The following is a 16,317-nucleotide window of genomic DNA, read 5'->3' as shown; positions in this document are numbered from 1 at the left end:
GTCGTTAATTTCGTTAAAACAATAGCGAAAAACATGTCCATGCAGACAAGAGCGAGTTTCACTGTTGCTAGGCTCGTTAAAACATAGCGACAGGTTTGCCCGAAGGGAAAATTATAGAACAAGCATATGTTATCCTCCTCAAGCTTGACAAAAATAGAGAGGTATTGGTCAGAAATGACTGGGGAAAAAGGGAAGAAAGATTGAATAGCTTCATTGGTAGCAAGTCGCTCTTGAACATGACACTTTCACTCCATCACCATGATTGAGTCGGGTTGGGTTATTCCATTCACCGGTCATATCACCATTGGTCGTACCATCCATTTTTTGGGGTTAACGCTACCAATCCATTTCAGTGTCGTTGATATATTCAAGATAAGTCACTCAGAGAATTCACCAACCTAGCTAACGCCTCATCTTCTGCAATACCTTTACTCTCCATTTTTCATGACCGCCACCCTAAACCTTGTATCACTAGATTGTTTTCACCTCCACAAAATCATTTGCTCCATTGCGTGTCATAGATGTGGGATTCATTAAGGCCCTCCTGCGACAGGTCACTTCTTGTTGACATCAGCTCATTATCCAAGAAGTTGACTTAGGAACAATCCTTTCAGTACTTTGAAGCTCGCATGCCTCAATGGCAAGTTTCTCACTTCCGGCGACAGGTTTACACCAATGGCCTTCGACCGAAAGATTTTGTGTGGTGTTCGACATCAACTCCTGTATTCATACCTCGTGAATTGTACTGCAGTACCTTGAGGTTCATCATCATTATCAGTGATTCCTCTCGTGCCTGTTAACAGCTTACATCATTGGCTGGTAATCAGGCGATGTCTTTCCATGTTCGACATCAGAACATCTTTTCACATGGATCGACTTGTACTTCGGGTGAAGATTGAACGAGTTTGAAGACCCCAGATCTATTTTCATCCATTTGGGCTGCGATATATTCAGGAAAACAAAGACATCAAATGTACATCATAGCTGCACAGATAATCATCCAAACTAAAGGATGATGGCTCTACCAGAATCATCAGTCTACCACACAGACGATTGTCTGTCTTATGTACATGAATATGGATTTATAAAGTTGAGCATGGGAATGCCCACCTCAGCTAGATCATGAAAATATTGTGAAGATAACATATTGTATTGTATCTTATTAGAGCTCACCTTGCAGTTTGAAAAACTGCGGATCCTTATTATAAAGCATTTCACCCGACATCAAAAGATTTACGACCTCATGCTTTAGGGGGCAACTGTTATACACATATTTGGGCACTGCAACCCCAATCACATATGTCCATAAACCAAGGGCTTATAAACCCCTAAAAGTTTTGTTTCATACCCTAAAGGAACAAGGTTAGCTGATTACATCATCTCCCAGAAGTTCTCCATGAAAAATTACTCAGAACTGTTCAAAACTGGACCATACAGACTGCTCCATGCATAGGGTGCAATGCATCTCACCTATTACACACAGAGGGTGTGATGCATACTGGAAAACCCTTCTGTAGGGTGTGATGAGCTAGATCAGACAAATGGCAGAAGCAGTTTTCTAGGTGGAAACTCAAAGAATCTTCTAGAAACTACTCATTTGACACTTGCCTCTATGAATTCGCCCAGGGATGAGTAAGAGATCATGAAATATCCAAGTGGAACCAAGAACTATCAGTGAATTGACACTAATAAAAATCCCAGAAGTTGACTCACTCTCCTGTAAACATTTATATATGGATCCCTCATCCTAGAGATCCGGAGGCTGGAATTTTGTAATTTGCAAGGAAATGTTGTTGGTTTCTCTTTGAAGACATTGTTGGGTGATCTTATGAGGTGAAGAGGGCTTTCATGCTGGGAGGATGATCCTAGATCATACAGCCTGGTTGTAATCCTCTCTTCTACTACTTCTATCAATAAACCTATTTGAGTTTTCCTCCATATGCTTGTATATCTCTGAATCTTGTATTTGCATATGCATTTATATGGTTAATGTACATCTGATCCTACATTGTTTATGGTTATAGATCTCTATACTTTGATGGTATTTTGTTGCCTTGACTCTATAGGTGTTCTTTGAAGTGGGACAAGTGAGAAATGAGTGGCGAAAGCTCTATCAAGGGAGAGAGGAAATGAGAAAGGAGACTAGTGAAACACTGAGGTTGGTACTCTCTGCTTCTCTCTCATCTATCTCTCATAAAGGAAAACACAAGTAACTTTAGTTTGTTTGTTTCTAAGATAGCTACCCATCTTAGTGGGACTAACAGCTCTGAATGGACACTAGTTTTCCTGATAACACGGTGGCATGGTTTTGTTGAGTTTTGGCAGTGGTTTTCAGCCTAGCCTTTCAATTTTCCAGATGCCATGGTGTTGGGATGTTTATTTCGGTTTTTTGTTTTGTTTTGCCTGAGAGATTTCAGAATCCATGGCAGAGGTGGTATCAAGGTTTATTCCCAAAGACCTAGGAATCCCTTGATTGGTTTTGGCGGGATACATGATAAATCCTGAGGGAGAAGTCTCGGCTTTTGGGCCTAGTGATCCGGGATTGGATTGTGGTAAATCCTGAGAGACAAGGAGACAGAAAATTCCTCAAGGATAATGATGGATTCTGGATGGCATTTCAAGTTTGGTTCGGTTGTGATCGAAGCATCAGTTTTGGTGTGATCACAGTTTGGTGAGGGTGGAGGTGGTTTAACCTATGGATTCCCTTGGTTGTTCTTGGATTGGTTGTTCTGTGATATCCACATTCATGCTTGGAATATAGCATGGGGGTGAATGGTTAAAAGAGAGATTTCATTCAGCCATGTCTATAGTTGGGTGGTACGTGGAAGTCATGAACTTGGTCGAATTTTCCTATGATTAATAAAAGCTAAGTTCTCCTACTTTTTTACTTGTTTGTGTGTGGATTTAATGGTTGTCATATCTCTGATGTTTATATGGTTTAATGTTGGTTATAGGCATGGTTATGTGACTAGTTCATGTCATGGTTATGTCATGTATTTACTTGTAATTGTTAAATGGATGGATGCAAGACCTAATTGATGATATAATAGTCCAATGGAGAAGGAGGTGATCCTATTGGTTATGTTACATAAGTCCTTTCAGTCATTTATGTTATGTCTTGTATCCTAGACCTGTAGGTTGCATTGATGCCAAGTGTTTGACAGAATGTTAGTCCCGGTTGGGTATGCTTGGCCTAGTCCTTATGTTGATTTTTGATTCATCATCATTTTTATCATTTATTTTATGGATTCTGAAGGTTGTATCAAGTTTTGGGTAAAGGCCGGGATTATAGGCTAGAAAAGTGGCTCAAATCTCGAGGTCACTGGCACAGGTCTTCTAAGAAAATTCCACAGTCGCTAGCACAGGTATGCTAAGAAAAGTCCACAGTCGCTGGAATAGAAGCCTATGAGAGCGACTTTGAGTTGATGGTCATTGTCTTTCCTATAGCATGAGAGAAACTTTGGGTTAAGAGGCATAAAACATCATTGGGACCCAAGGACAGGATGCCTGAGTGGCTGACATGTCTCCTAGGGGTGTAATTGTTGATGTGGATGGGTTGGTTTGGTGAGTTTTGTCGATTCCATTTAAGTTCACCAAGGAGATTGAATACCTTATAGTAACCTCTCTCATCACATATTTACCCAGCTAGTTGGCTACTTGGGTGGACCTGGGAGGAGGGGGTGTTACAGAGTGGTATCAAAGCATGGTTGTGCTCTCCTTGGGTGAAGGTACTTGGTCATGCATGCATGTTAGTTGCATGTGTGTCTCTTACACTTGCATTCCTTGTGCTTGTTGCATTTCATAATGATTGATCATTATTGTATTAAGGTTTTCATGAGGAACTTGATTTGATTTTGTGGAATGCATCATTATGAGTATATGACTAGTTACATATGATTATATCTCGCCTACATGATATTATATTCTTGTTGATTACATCCTTGTATGTTAGGTTGCATTATTGTATATTTGATTACATGTATCAGTCTTGTAGGTTGGTTACAAGAATTGATCGCTTATGCTTGACTACATGCGTTCATGTGTATGTGTAGTTGATTAGGCATTGCTTATGCATGTTGATGGTTGCATGTGGAAATGTGTACAATGGAGTAATGGTTGTTGTCATGCATGAGGTCATGGTTTGTGTAGTTGATATGGTCATGCATTGATGACTGGACTCTAGCTAGAATGATGTGTATATGGTTTGGTACTCATGAGTTATATGTCTATATGCAGTTGTTATGCATGTATGGTCTTGGTTATAGTTATGCATGAATAGTAAGTCAAACATTCCTTGTGAAGTCATAGTATGCAATTTAGGTCATTAGGGTGATATTTGTATGTTATGATGCTAATGTGTTGGCTAAGATAAAATAGGAGATGCAGATCATCATAATGGGGTTGCGGCATTAGGCTTTGGGGTAAGAGAAGATCATCATATAGGTATTGTATGTTGACATGCAAGTATGTAAGTTAAGGATTATTATATGCATTATGTTTATGTACATGTCTTTTGATGTTATGATTGCATTCATGATAGATTTTAGTTGATTAGTGTAGTTATATGCACATGCGTCGGATAGTCAAAAATGATAGTAACATGTAGTTGTATGCATTGCTATTGTTGTTTTACATTAGATAACCTGATTATTAGGTTATATGTTGTTGATGAGCATGATATATAGATTATTGTTGTTATATGCTATTAACTTGATGATTAGGGTTATTTCATTGAGATCTTAATGTTGTAATTTGGATTGGTCATATATGTGATGGTTATGGTTGCGATATTCAGGTATGAGATGACATATTTGTGATATGGTGTCGTACTAATCTAGATTGATCGTACATATGTGATTGTTATGGATGAACAACAAATGCTTATAAGCTTATGATGTGAACATGTTAGTTAGTTATTGTTATGGATATCATGATTTATGTTTGAGTTGATATGTTTTGAAGTTGTATCGTGCTAACTTGGATTTTTTGTGCAAACAATATCGCCTCCCCTAAGATACATTAGTTTTGAGTTTTCTTATGTCATATATTTGGTACTTAACTGTTTGATTATGTTGTCTAGTTGATTTATTTAACATGGTATGTTTGCAAGATTGGTTGAACGTTTTATGAATTGCATAATATGAGTACTTGAATGTAGTTGACATTTGTAGCATTATCTCTAATGACTATGAGTTGACTATGGGTTATGACATGTTTGTTTGTAAAAGTTGATTTCAAATTAATAGATATGATTGTCTTGATATTTGGAACATGTGGTTGACATGTATGAGAAATTGTAGGAAACATGCTTGGTATTAGTGTGACAAGGTAATAGTTGATGTGTTTATATAACTAACAGTTGGGTGATGTGACAGTACATGGTAAGCCTCGATTGCAGTAAGGTAAAAAGGTAAAGGAAAGGAATTGGGCAAGAATTTCTTTGGCTATGTTTGGAAACCCTAATTCCAGAGGAATGAGTAAATTATGTGGATATGTGTTATATTCATGAACATGTACTTGACATGTATATTAGCTAGTCTTTAGTTACAGGTGGATTTGTCAAAGGATTGGAGTCCATTGGGAGATGACATGGATGTGTTCAATTTCAAGCAACATGATTGGCACAACAAGTAAGGTAACTAGTGTATTGTTATTTTTATTTATGCACTGACGGTTATGTGTTTATGGTAGTATGATGCAGGGAGTTGCATGGCAAGAGAGGTTGCCATGAAATATTGAAGAAGGCTCGGGTTGAGCTTTCCCTGGGAACCATGGGCATTGAGTCATGGTGTTTGTTATCACTCTTATGCTTTTGGTATTTCGTAATTTGTTGTGCTTGATTTGTGATTTTGAGTGTGTGTAGTGCATAGCTATGCCACTTTGTTCACAATGTCGTATTGTTGTTGGTTTTCCATGGTTTTATCTTGTTTTCTTCTTGTTCTTTCCTTTTATGTTTTCAGTCTTGGGAACTGGTTTGGGGAAGAGGAAGAGTTGATGGAGCTCGGAGAGAGTTGTGTGGTACCCAACAGGTAATGTAGGACTCAGATGACACTTTGTGCATGAGTAAGCGCAATGGAAGGTAAGACTATGGCAGTCAGATAGATTGGTTAGTCCATAGTGGTAAACAGATGGTGGCAGTACAAACGTGAGAAAGGAACCAGAAAAGGTAAAGTAAATGAATTTGATGCATCATATGCCTTGGCTATGTTGGGAACGATTGTTCTCAATGTTGTACATAAATAAAGGAAGTTTTCTTAACCTAGACCTTACGTTATCTGGTAATTATGTTATGATCATGATTATGCTTATGTTGATATATGTATACATATATGTATTTATTTTGTTGTTTGACAAAATGATGATTATTTTATGCTAATGATTATATATGTATGTATTTATGTATCTAAGTCATTGTCTGACAAGGTCATCAGGAATCGTCCTTATGGAGGAATGATTACTTACATAAGCGAATGGCATGAAGAAGTCCCTGGGTTATGAGGAATCAAGTGGGAGGAGTAGCCTAACATATATACAAGTTCAGTATCATATGGTTATGAGTGGATGTTATGTGATTATATTATGTTTATGTTATGGATAGGTTACACTAAGGCATACAACAGTGAAATGAAAGCAGTGTGGTCTGCGACATGCTGGAGCAAGCATGGATAAGACACTGGAAGCAAGGTTGCTTGGTAAGGACAATGTGGTTTTGTATGTGTGTTACTATTGTTGTGCACATGTTGCACATGTGATTTTATGTTCCTGCAGTGTTATGTGGATATTGCATATGCAGTGTTGGGTATAGATGGTGCCACGTAGATATTGCATATGCAGTGTTCGACATAGAAGGTGCCATGTACAAGATGGATATGCGGTATTGTGTGCATATGATGTTGTGAACATGTTGGATATGCAACATTATGTATAGATGATGCTATGTACATGTTTGATATTCAGTTGTATGTACATATGGTGTTCTATGCATGTTGTACATATGGTGTTATGTGCTTAATTGTACAAGGGATGGTGTGAGCATGTGGTGTCATGTACATGTTGTACATGTGGTGCTATGTACATGTCGTGCATGTGATGTTGTGTGCATGTGGTGACATAGACATGTCGTGCATATGGTACGATGTACATGTGGTATTGTGTACATGTTGTACAGGTGGTGCAGTGTACATGCGGCTTTGTGTACAAATTTTGCAAGTGGTATCGTGTACATGTGATGATGTGCACACGTCGTGCAGGTGGTACGGTGTACAGTTGGTACCATGTACATTTTGTACATATGACATCGGTGTACATGTGGTATTATGTGCATGTTGTATGTGATGTGTTGCGGGCATGCGGTACTATGTGTATGTGCATATGGTTGAGGAGAAGGCACTGGGTATTTTTTGGGTGTGGTAACCCATCCAAAGTGTGTACGGAATAAAGAAAAAGGTAGAAGCTAAGGATTGATGAAAGGATAAGTATCATTATTTTATTTCAGTTTTATTATGCATGTGATTTATGATTATGGTATATGATGATTATATATGATCTATGGTTCTGGTTTATGATGGTTACATGTGATTTGTGATGTTTATCTATGATGGTTGTGTTTTGAGCTAACCATATGTGATGTGTTTATACATGATGTTTTCATCAAATAGTTAGTTTGAATTGTTGTGAAAGGAAGTAAACAGGATTGCAAGTGCACCTTATTAATGAACCACCAATGAGGTATGATTTGAGATTATTTCAATTTATTTGAATCTAATGGAAATTATGTGCTTCGAACATGAATGCATGAACATGCTCGGTTGGGTGGTTGAAATCGACTGCAAGAATTGTTAGTAACATCAAAACAAATTGGAACATGTAGCAGTATGATGCTAGAGTACTTCAGGAGCAGGGCCATTGTGGGACACTATTACCCAATAGTATCCATTGATTTCCATGAGCATGCTATGACTGGTATGATGGATTGAGGCAGGTATATGCCTTGGTTTTTGTATCTTCTGATGTGAGGAAACCTTGCCAAGGGATGGATTTCCCGGGTTAGGAGATTCTAGGGAACTTGGAAGGTGAGTGACTGCACAAAAGGGGGTGCCCGGATTTCCCAAGGGACTATGTAGCAGAGAAGGGAAGGTCGCAGATATATTGGTTTTTTTCATTAGAATTTCCATATGGAATCAAATACACATTGGGAGTGTGCCCTGGAACAATGAGTCAGTAACTGTTCACTGAGAGGAAAAGTTGCGTTGGATGGTAGTGCTTGACGCTAGATGTAGCTTTGATTGTGACAGTGGATTCTGGACTTCCTGGGAAGGAGGTGAATCCTGGTACTACTTTGAGGGTGGAGGTGTGATCCTTTGGATTCCATTGCTGATTGATATGGGCATCGCATTCTTTCATTTTCTAGTGTAGTAAATGATCAAGCAGCTTCAACAGGAATACTTGCAGCTAACCTTTTGCATGTGTGATTTCCTAGCTGGTTTGGACATGCATGGATTTGCATGTTTGTGTATGGTTCTCTTGTTGTCAGTGGCATGGTTTTGTTAGGTTATGACAGTGGTTTTCATCCTAGCCTTGCCTTTTTTCAGATTCCATGGTGTTGGGATGTTTATTTCGGTTTTAAGATTTGGTTTTCCAGAAGGATTTCAAAATCTGGGGCGGATGTGGTCTCAAGGTTCATTTCCAAAGGCCTAGGAATCCCTTAACCGGTTTTGGCGGGATACATGGTAAAGCCTGGGGGAGAAGTCTTAGTTTAGGGCCTAGTGATCCGGGTTTGGATAGTGGTAAAGCCTAAGAGACTGGTCTCCGTTTAGGGCCTAGTGATCTGAGATTGGATTATAGTAAATCATAAGAGACAAGGAGACAGGAAATTCCTCAAGGATAGTGATGGATTCTAGATGGAATTCCAAGTTCGGTTTGGTTGTGATCGTCGCACCAGTTTTGGTGTGATCATGGTTTGGTGAGGGTGGAGGTTGTTTAACCTCTGGATTCCCTTGGTTGTTCTTGGATTTGGTTATTCTATGAGATCCCACATTCATGCTTGGAATATGGTACGGAAGTGACTGGCTGAAAGAGAGATTTGGTTCAGCCATGTCTATGGTTGGGTGGTACATGGAAGTCCAGAAACTGGTAAGATTTTCCTATGGTTAATAAAGGCTAAGTTCTCTTGATTTTGTACTTGTTTATATGTGGATTAATGGTTGTCATATCTCTGATATTTATATGGTTTAATGTTGGTTATAGTCATGGTTATGTGACTGGTTCATGTCATGGTTATTTCATGTATTTACTTGTAATTGTTAAATGGATGGATGCAAGGCCTAATTGATGATATAATAGTCCAATGGAGAAGGAGGTGATCCTTTTGGTTATGTTTCATAAGTTTTTTCAGTCATTTATGTTATGTCTTGTATCCTAGACCTGTAGATTGCATTGATGCCAAGTGTTTGATAGAACGTCAGTCCTAGTTGGAGATGCTCAGGCCTAGTCCTAAGGTTTATTTTTCATTCATCAGCATTGTTATCATGTCTTTGATGGATTCTGAAATTTGTAGCAAGTTTTGGGCAGAGACCAGGATTCTGGGCTAGAAAAGTGGTTCAAATCTCAGTGTCGTTGGCACAGGTCTGCTGAGAAAAGTCCACAGTCATTGGCACAAATTCCTATGAGAGTGACTTTGAGTTGTTGGTCGCTGTATTTTCTATAACATGAGAGAGACTTTGGTTTAAGAGGCTTAAAAAATCAGTGGGACCCAGGGACAAGATGTTTGAGTGGCAGACATGTCTTCTGGGGGTGTAATTGTTGATGTGGATGGGTTAGTTTGATGACTGCCATCGATTCCATTTCCTTAAAGTTACCAAGGAAATCAAATCCCTTAAAGTAACCTCTCTCATTACATGTTTTCCCAGATGATTGGGTGCTTGGGTGGACCTAGGAAGAGGGGGTGTTACAGTGTGAAAAATGGTTGCTCGAATGTCAAAATGTTGCTCCCTTTAAGCTCTGCATAGGACCAGCGAATTCTACTGCTTTTGCTGACATAGGACAGGTGTTTAGGTCTCCAAAAATTCTCAGAAAATTATTTAAATTAAGTTAGGGTCTCCCCACAATAAACCCACAAAGACCCAGAAAGGGCTTGGCCTCCTCCCAAACACCCTAGAACATGCCCAAATAGCATGAATTTCTCCTTTCTCTGGTTATTCGCACCTCCAGGGATTTAGCTAGAAATGATGCCCAAAATACTGAGAAACCCTCCCACAAATTCACCTTTTGACTCCTCGCAAATCCCAGCTCCAATCTCCCAATATTTCCTCCTTCACAATCTCAACTCTTCAATGACTTGGCACACCCTGCTAATCTACCTATGCACATGCCCAAAAATGGAAAATTTGGCTTAGAGAATAGACTCCAAACCATCATTGCAAACCACTAGAAATATTCAACAAGACCCCAAGGAAATTTATCCACAAAATCCTAGAACCAGATCTTCTCTAAAACTTACTCTCCCAAGGAATGTGTGTTCCTCTTCTACACCTAGTTTTCTCCAAATAATGGTTGAATGTACCTGTAATTCCTCCCGAAACAACTCTGGTATGTGATGATAATCTCCCCTAGAGTGGCACTCGAATTCCACTAAAGATGGAGTTGAGAATTATGCTTGGAAACCTCTTGTGATGATCAGCTTTGTGTAGACTACGCTCAACATCTCAAGCGTACAAGGGAGTTTGATTCTCAAATTAGAAAAAAGGTCCCAAAATGATGTCTTCTCCTCCTATTTATCTTTGAGCCCTGCCTCACTCCATGTGAGCCCCATAATTCAACCCCCTTTGTTTTTCTCTTCCCCCACAAGTTCGAATTTCTCTAAGGGATGTGTATTTCCCTTTAGAGTGGCCCCCACGTTCTACCTACTTTTATTTACCTCCATTTCCTAAGTAGAACTCCCCCTTTTTCTAAACAAAATGAGTAGGTACCTCTCAACCCACTTTTCCTAAGTTAAATATGCCAAAATATCAAAAATGTGCAAAAATGTATTATTTAACATAAATTTTCTAAGTAAGAATATCACAATCCTCCCCGCCACGATCTTGCTTTCCCTCAAGAAACTGTAGTGATGGATGCATAACTACCTATTCTCCTTCCAAAGTAGAATCCTCACTAGGTAGGTATTTCCATGTCACCAGAAACTCCAAGATGGTTTGTTTTTTGACCTTCCTCTCCCTTACCTCCAAAATAGCCTCCAGTGCCAACATGAAATTCCCTCCATTATCCAAAGGTGGTAACTCAGCAACTGATGTGACCTGCTGCCCTAATCCTTTCTTCATGAAAAAGGAATGGAATACATTGTGCACTTTTCTCCCTAGAGGGAGCTCTAGCTCATATGCTGCCTCCCCAACTCATCTACCTACTTTGTAGGGCCCATAAAAATGTGGCTTCAACTTCTTTGCTCCCTTCTACTTATGTGTGGATTGCCTAGAGGTTTGGAGTCTCAGAAAGACTAAGTCCCCAACATCAAAGTGTCTCTTTACTCTGCCCTTGTCTGCATATAAATTATATTGGTTTTAGGTTGGTTGCAAAATTTCCTTAAGAGATCTATGGTTGTCTTGTCTCTCTTGGATCCAATCTTTGGCCTTTCAGGCCTTTCTATCTCTAAAAACCATGTCAACAAAAGTCGGGGAATCATAACCATACAAATCACGAAATGGGGACATACCTATAGACATGTGGTGGGTGGTGTTGTAACAATACTCTCCTAGATGAAGCCACTTCACCCATGCACGTTGTTGCCCAGTGACATAATTGCATAGGTACCCTTCCATCCATTTGTTCATGATCTCAATCTGACCATCTGTTTGTGGTTTGTAGTTGGTACTAGGTTTGATCTCAGTCCTCACAAGGAAAAAAACCTTTTGCCAAAATCCTCCCATGAACCTGCTAAATATGGTCTTGGGAAGACCACATAGCCGGAACACCTCCCTAAAAAACAACTCGGCCACCTATGAGGTTGAGTATCAAGATGGCATGGTGAAGAAGTGGGTGTACTTGGTCACCCTGTCAACCAATACATAAATGTAATCCATCCCCTACACTATTGGCAATCCTATGATAAAATCCATAGACACGCTCTCCCACTTCCCCTCGGGAATTGGGAGGGGCTATAGTAATTAGGTTGGGTGTATCAGTTCCCCCTTATTCCTCTGGAAAGTATCACAATCTCAATCATGCCTCAATATGTACTCCTTGAGGTCCTTCTAAGTGAAACACTCTCTAATGGTCATATAAGTCTAGATGAACCCCTTATGTCCTACTAGGGGTGATCATGTGAAGCCTGCATAATCTTCTCCCGAAATTGGTAGCCAAGTACCAAGTAAATCCGATCTTTTTAATATATCACCTCGTTCATCACTCTGTACTTGTTATCACCTTCCATGCCATCCAAACTTTGATATGCACACTAGTCCTTGGAATCCTCAACTAGCAGTAGGGCCCTCCAATCCTAATCAATGCTCATGAGAGACAGAGATTCACAAGCCTCCTAGACAATGCATCTGCTACCACGTTCTGTTAGCCCTTGACATACTCAATGTCAAAATCATATGCATGTAATTTTGTTGACCCACTTATTTTGCCTCTCATTCAGTCCTTTCTGCTCCAAAAGGAACCTATGACTATTATGGTCAATGTTAACCTTGAACCTGTTGCCCACCAGATACTGTCGAAACCTGACCAATGCATGCATGATGGCTAACACCTCCTTATCATATATAGAGTACAATCTATCATGCTTCTCCAGCTTCCTGCTCTCAAATGCAATGGGATACCCATTTTGCATCAGAACTGTTTCCCTAGTCCCTCTCTAGAGGCATCACACTCCAACATAAAAGGCTACAAGAAATATGGTAAAGCCAATACTGGAAAAATTCTCATCACCTCCTTGAGGTGCTAAAAAGTATCCTACACCCCCTAACACAACTCGAATGCCCCCTTCTTTGTCAGATCAATAAGGGGTGCTTCCAGCTGTGAAAATTCCCTCAGAAATCTCTTGTAATAAATACATATTCCTAGGTATGCCCTTAACTCTGTCACATTCTTGGGTGTAGGCCAATCTAGGATGGCCTGAATCTTCTCCTCGTGTACTCGCACTCCATCCTCCCCAATGGTATGGCTAAGGTATAACATCTATGTCAACCTAAACTCACATTTGGACATATTGACATACATTTGTTTCTCATCTAAGATACGTAGTACCTCCTTCACCTGTTGCAGGTGCTCCTCCCCTATCATGTTGTAGATCAAGATGTCATCAAATAAAACCAAGACATATATGTGTAGCTGCTTGCGAAATACATGGTTCATGCTAGACTGGAAGGTAGTTGGTGCATTGGTTAGCCCAAAGGGTATAAAAAAAAACTCGAGGTGTCGATAGTGACACCTGAAGGTTGTCTTGGGGATATCTTGCTCCTTCACCTGAATTTGATGGTGACCCGAATGCAAGTCTATCTTGGTGAAGAATTTGGCCCCTATGAGCTCATCTATCAATCTATATGTGGAATCGAGTACTGATTCTACAAGGTCCTCTTGTTCAGATATTTGTAATCAATACACATACGGAGAGTCTTATCCTTCTTCTTCGCCAACACCACTAAAGTATAAAAAGGACTATAATTGGGCCTGATGTGCCCCAACCTCAATCTCTCTTGTATAGCTCACTCAATCTCATCCTAATAAGCCTTCTGATGTCTGTATGGTGTAGTGATAACTACATGTACGCCCTCCTCACAGTCAATTGTGTGCTCAAACCCAAGGTCTAGTGGGAAACCTGGGGGAATGTCTCCAAAAACTACTGGGTATCTATCCAAAATCACCTGAATACAAAGATGGGGTTGACGTGGTTGAGCCCCTTCCCACTCTTTATCTCCATGTCACAAGTCCACCTCCATCATGTGCGCTGACACTATTTAGGGAGGGTACTATTGCATGCCCCTCAACAACACTAACTTCCCATCTCGCCCTATGAACTCCATCTCGAACTTCTTCCAATTTGTGGCCACACGCCCCAAGGAGTAGAGCCATTATACACCCATCACCACATTGGTGTTTGGTACATCAACCAAAAATAAGTGGTCTATCATTAAATAGTTCCCCATAGTCAGTGTCATGTTGGGGACATATCGGGAGAATTGCATAGTCCTGTCCCCAGGTATTAGGACTGAAAGTCCTCAGAAGTCCTAGTATGTATCCCTCTCCTCACCACCATCTGTGCATAACCAAAATTGTGGGTAGCCCCACTATCCACAAAAACTAACACATGTTTCCCCTACACTGCGCTAATGATCCTCAATGTCAAATACTTCAGCACTCCCAGAAGTGAAGCAATGAATTCCCTTGTAGGAAGAAAAGGATCTCCTCTAGGTGGGAGAGGTGGTCCTCTTCCAACAACCTAATTCTTACCATCGCCTCCATCATCTTCTACCTCACTATTTGAGAAAACCTTTATATGATGGGCCTTACCCTTGGTGCACATGCGTCTTGGTGCCCATGGATCTTGGCATGTGAAACATAGTTTCCTCCTCCTGAGGTCCCTCTAAGTCTCATCATCTAACTACCCACGCCATGCTATCTCCCTCTATGGCTGGGGTCTAGTGTCTCTACCTCTAGGAGGGAAATTTGTCTTCATGGATAAATGTGCCTTAGACTTGGGGATTTCACCTCGCAGGTCTCTCACTTTGCTCACTGTGTCATGTAAGGAGGTGGGTTTATTCGACCTCACAAGCCCATGCAAAGGCTATGCCAATCCCTCCACAAACATGAAGACCCTCTTGAACTCTGATAGGTCTGTCACCATCACAAACAACCTCATAAACTTTGTTATGTATTGCTCATCACTACTTTTCTTCCTGAGATGTGTCAATTCCCAGAAATGTCTCAGGATCTCTATGCTCAAAATACTCCAACACCCTCCTAGTAAAATCCTTGTAAGAAGTTACATTGGCGTGCCCCAAAGTAGTCAATCCATGAAACCACCAGTCATGTGCATCCCTCTCCAAGTGAAAAGCAGCCAACCTAATCACATCTACCTCCGACATCTGGTTATGTTGGAAGTAGGTATCTAGCTTCTCCACCCATGCCCTCGCAATGCATTTATAGGAGCCATCAAATGTATGGAGGTACAATCTCTCAATTGTGCACTACAAGTCTGAGTTCTGTTATGATGAGTTACATGTTCCCTTGCCTCGATTGTTATGCTTGAGCTGGAATAAATCTTTGAAATTGATTGCTTAACGGAACTCCGCTACCATGGACTGCCACTCTCTAAAATAATCTCCCATAGGCTTATCTCTCGTATCAGGTTATTCCCCACCCCCATGAGCCAAAAATGTAGGCATGGTGGATCTGGTTGCTCTGTACGGTGAGATGCTCATGAACTCTTGCCTCCTATAAACTCTCAGTGGTTGTCTCTAATGCGTTGTTGCCTCAGTTCATCCATCCCCTCCCTTTGCCCCCTCACAACATCATTCTTCCCTCTCACTAGTTCATTCAAGGCACTCAAGATGCTCTTAAATATGGTGGCCATCTCATCATTACTATTATCTCCCATTACTACTGTGCTTACCCCTTGTTCTGGACCCTTTAAATCTAAGGTAATTTTTAGCTCTTGCTCTCTACTCCTATACTTGTGCCTTCTGTAGGTAATGTTCTGCTTATCCTCCAGGGTCATAAAAAGAATCCCTCCCTTAGCTAGCTAGATCAAGGCTCTAATATGACTGTAACATTCCTAATGTGAATATTAAGTGGTTAAATCAGATAAACACATGCATGCAAGAAAATCAAACCAAACACAAAAAATGCATCAGTTACACTAGAAGATATTCCCCAAAGAACTCAACCATTCATTAGTTACACTACAAGATATTTCCCAAAGGACTCAACCATTTTATTAATTTGATCATTGAAGTAAAAGTGAGATAGAACAAGTGCACTTGGGCTCACTATAGTAAGCATGAAAAACCCAGGTGTGAAAAATGGTTGCTCAAGTGTTAGAATGTTGCTCCCTCTAAGCTCTACACATGCCCAGTGAATTATACTGCTCTAGCTAATGTAGGACTTGTGTTTGAGTCTCCAAAAATGCTCAAAAAAATTTGTAAATTAAGCTAGGGCCTCCCCACTACAAACCCACAAAGACACAGAAATGGTTTGGCCTCCTTCCAACCACCTCGGAACACCCCCAAATGGTATGAATTTCTCCTTTCTTTGGTTATTCGCACCTCTAGGAATTTAGTTGCAAATGATGCCCGAAATACTGAGAAATCTTCCCACAAATTC

The sequence above is a fragment of the Pinus tabuliformis genome, chromosome 1_2, assembly GCF_031772625.1.
Source record: "Pinus tabuliformis cultivar Carrire ecotype Pingquan chromosome 1_2, CPIR1, whole genome shotgun sequence".
Classification (NCBI taxonomy): domain Eukaryota; kingdom Viridiplantae; phylum Streptophyta; class Pinopsida; order Pinales; family Pinaceae; genus Pinus; species Pinus tabuliformis.
This window is presented reverse-complemented; position numbering follows the sequence as displayed.